Below are 4380 nucleotides of genomic sequence, written 5' to 3'. Positions count from 1 at the left end.
TCTCTGTGGCAGTGCCACTTGATATATGTCTGAACAGCCACTATGCACACCCTTCGCGGGTCAGGCACCAGTGGCAGCACTGTCCTTTTGCGCGACCCCAACTCAGTGAGCACCGGTGTACCTCTGGGACAGGTGACCTGCCTCCCTTTGGGTGCTATATACGAGGGTCAGAAAGACATGGCACCCAAGCAGAAGCACTTCTACATCCGTCTCCTAGAACTATGCACCATGGAGCTACAGTGCCCGTATCACAATTGGGCCTAAGACTTCGGCACTCGGCCTTCAGTCTTGTACCTACGGCTGATAGTTGCAGCAGTGGGGATATCTTCACCCCCACTCCCAGTCGTGTCATATTGCTTAAATATAGGAATCATTTAGGCAAAAATTGTGTTCAATATTATGTTTTATTTATGCATATGCACATGCTGGTTTTAGTTTAATAGGATGAAAGCAAAGAACAGTACTTGAGTTATTTCAGACTGTATTTACAACCATAAAGAAGTAAATACACTTCTCTATCAGAAATAAATACCACATGATTGAGACAGCAATAAGTAATTTTCATTTTTTTCCTGTATTCAACAAAGTTATAGTCCTATTGAGATTTAAAAAACACAATCAGACATCAAACAATAGTCACCTCTAAGTTCTTAATAGTAGTAGTAATAATACATATTTTCATTAGTACGTTATTATCATCTGCAATCTAGTGCATGAATATTCCAACTAGACTCAAGATCAGAAAACTGAGGTTTAGTTTAAGGTCCGAAGCTTCATTACACAGGCACTCCTCACAGCAAGAGAAGTTACCAAAGCTGCCAAGGCCCTGCAGAGCTGGACACACATTCCTGGATGCACAGCCACGAGTCAAATTACTGTTTGTGAGGGGAAAGCCATTTGGAAAAGTCACTGAAAAAGAGAAAACAATCTCACTTTAAGTGGAGAAATGGATGTTTGTAGGTTTAGCATGTGATAGTTGTTGGTTTATGTATCTTTTCAGTTCAGTGCCCACACAGTTGTGCTAACTACATAAACATATATTAAATATACAATTCAGTAACAATGGAAGATAAATGATTAATGCAACGACAATGCATGAAAAGCCATACAAGCCTTTAGTGTCTCAAATCCAATTGGTCTCAGATTAGATTATACAAATAAAAACCTTTAGGCCTACATTAAAACTGGTCATTGCAAAAATGGGTTATTCTAAATGGGGTCATGGAATTTTTCTGAAATGCAAGAAAAACACACAACTCACCGGAGCCGTTAAAGCATCGATCTTCTATTCCCACACAAGTGACATTAGAGAGACAGACCTGATCAGTAGTGCTATTGCAGGTAAAGCAGGATAGGTCTGTATTTGTTGTATTCATAGGAGCTGAGGTAAAATACACAAGCACATCAATAATTTACAGTCAACAGAGGCATGTCATACATGAAAAAAAAAAACAATTACACATTGAACATATTACAAGCATAAGTACAAGATTGGGAAAATTAAATCTGTCACCCAATGTCATCTCAATACAGATAAAAAAAATGATCAATATGTACAGATTAAGAAGAAAATATAATTATATATTGGATGTATCACATTGAGAAGATATTTGGGAAAATAAATTGTCCCACAACCTGCTGGTTGATTAGAATTGCACCTAGCTGTATTGCAACAGGATGCAGCAGTGGTGACACGGGTGAATCCCAAGCCTAATGAAAAGGTCTGTGTCGAGGTCAGGGCATCCAGATCATTACACACAGTTTGTGGAATGCAACCTCTGATGGGGAGGGTAAAAGGGGCATTTGCTAGAAGTAAAGAGAAATATTAATGTAAAGAAAGTGATAACTGCTAAATTATTTGCCAAATGGACTAAAAATGAAAACTGTACAGTGTAAATATGAAGTACAACAACTATGATTTACAATTATACATACTGGATTAACACATCCTGATCAACGGCACATTGGAAAAAGTTTAATGTCATAACTTACAATCAGTGGTTACTTGGCTGGTTGATGTAAAGCATATTTCTCCAGTGCTGCACGTTTGGGTAAGTGGGGTAGCACAATTTAAAGTGCACACTTGGCACTGCAACTGCGCGGAAACTGTCAGAAAGTATTATCAGTTCAAAATGCTCCATATGTTAACAGCGCATATCTAATTTCTGACATGATCTAAACAAACAGCTGATCTCCATCTTTCAACAGCAAATCAAATATGCTTGAGAAATGTTTAAATGTTTGTTTTACCTTGATAGAGCAGTGCAAAGGTCAATACGATATTGATAAGAAAAGACATCTTGAATAGACACCTTTATTGTGACAAGAACCACAAAGCAACAGGTGTGGTTTTATATAGTATGTGGGCAAGATATGCCCTGTGGGTGGAGAGTTGGTAAACATCTTTCCCTGAAACATGAGTAAGGAAAAACATAAAATAAATACATTCTTGTCTCAATGCCAGACAGTGACGGACTGGGATTAAAAAACGGCCCTGGCATTTTCACCAACCAGCGGCCCACACGGGCACGCGCATGCACGCGCGTGCATGTGCCCGCAACACACAGATATAACTTCACATGCACGGACATAACACGTTTGTAGCCCCATTGGTGATGAACTCTAACTTTAATATGCATAAAGACTGAACCAAGAACATGGATATATCAATGCACAACTCCAAAAATATGAAAATGAAAAAAGAATAGCCTAGAATAGGCTACATGGATTTCTATGCAACGTCACGAAAACATGCGTGCGCAAGACGCAGAAAGCACCATAGAACAGCATAGAGCAGTGCTCTCCATGAAAAGAACAAAATTAGTTTTTGTGCTGAAAACTGCACCAATTCGAAATCACGATGGTTAGAGAATGTTCAATATGTTCAATATCCTTAAAGGAATGCATGTCTTCGCCAAAAATGACAAAATACGATGTTAATGCAAATGAACGGCAAAGTCTGAAATATAGCCTGAAATGAGATGTTATTATCATTGAGACAACAGGGGACCAGGGGTATATAAAAAATTCCGATTGTAGCTTACAGCAGCCGACTATAAGTCAAGTTTATAACACTGTGGCACCCAGCGTCTTCTGCCCCACGGCTGCGCGCGAATGTAGGCCTAGTTTTGTTGGTAAACGGGAAACCCATCAGAGCAGCCGCTCCACAAACGTGTCTTAATTAACGTCATGCAGTTAACCCCTTAACGCCTACTGTCATAAATATGCGACAAACCGTTTAACTTAATTAACCAGCCGAAATGGCGTCTTCATTCCCCCAATGCCGGTTAGTGCATATTCGCTACGGACCTAGGAACCTTCGACAAGCACTTGTTTCTAGTGGGACCGCAAAGTGACGGACTTATTTCCTGTTTACGCACAAGGATTACTCCGGTCGCGAGGTTATCGATATGAGGCGGGAAAGTTTGATCCTGAGGTGTTTATAAGGTAAGTTTTGCTAAGATAAAAATACTGACCTGCTTATTGTGTGCTTATACACTCGATGTAATGAGGTGAAATATGTGTGACAAGTATTTTTGAAGTTATTATAATATTTAGCTTTGTAGCATATTAGCGACAGTAGACCATAAGACTAATGCTAACCGCTAGCTAGCGCTATATAGAAAAACGCTTTTCAGGACGGCTTATCTAGGTAATCCTTTGTATTTTGCTTAGTTATTTTCAATAGTCTTTATACAGACACCATGGTGGGATACACCATGCTGGGATATGAATACAAAAGCTATTTATTTTTATGCAGATCCGAATGAAACCTTCCGTGTTTTACGGCAAGCGCGTAATCGCGCAACCTCACGTCAGAGCTCCCCCGGAGGACAGTGAGGATAGTTGTCTCAGCGATAGTGCAGGCAGCGATGAGGAATATGTTCCCAAGCCAGGTGGTGATGAGAGCAACAGTGAGAGCGACAGGAGCAGCAGTGATGAGGAAAATGTTGTCAAGCCAGGTGAATCAGGATTCAAAATTAGCACCAGCACCAGCCAAATTTTTATGATAGATAGATAGATAAATACTTTATTGATCCCCAAGGGGAAATTCAGGGGGTCTCAGTAGCATACAGACATCACACACAACATGCACTTACAGCAAATGGTAAATATAAGTAAGTATAAACATATAACCAAACTCCACTGTCCAATAGACAGGAGATAAGGAAAAAATTATGTTGGCTGGTACTAGATTTTAGACTGAAATGCTGATTTCCTATTGAATGGCTAGTGAATTTCACCAGTTTATCCATAGATTATCTATAGATTTTCACATTTCTAAAAGTTAATTTTGACCCCTGCAGGTGATGGTGAGCGCAGTAGCGAGAGCGACAGGAGCAGCAGTGAGGAGGAGGTTCAAGACCAAGATGCGGGCGA

The 4380-nt window shown here is 39.9% G+C and overlaps 1 long non-coding RNA gene across 1 annotated transcript; it reads right to left on the bottom strand.

The window, feature by feature from the left end:
* Positions 1 to 385: 385 nt before the first annotated feature.
* Positions 386 to 2359, bottom strand: LOC143131683 (uncharacterized). Its single transcript, XR_012988171.1, has 5 exons — positions 2251 to 2359; positions 1993 to 2106; positions 1636 to 1806; positions 1262 to 1381; positions 386 to 909 (listed from the first exon to the last, which is right to left on the bottom strand). It is a non-coding gene; the product is annotated as an uncharacterized LOC143131683 (long non-coding RNA).
* Between the last annotated feature and the right edge of the window lie 2021 nt (positions 2360 to 4380).

This window comes from Alosa pseudoharengus, unplaced genomic scaffold (genome assembly GCF_046254945.1).
Source record: "Alosa pseudoharengus isolate Yale_2024_CS ecotype anadromous, Long Island Sound unplaced genomic scaffold, YU_APseudo_1.1 YU_APseudo_1.1_scf_18, whole genome shotgun sequence".
Taxonomy (NCBI): Eukaryota; Metazoa; Chordata; class Actinopteri; order Clupeiformes; family Clupeidae; genus Alosa; species Alosa pseudoharengus.
This window is presented reverse-complemented; position numbering and strand designations above follow the sequence as displayed.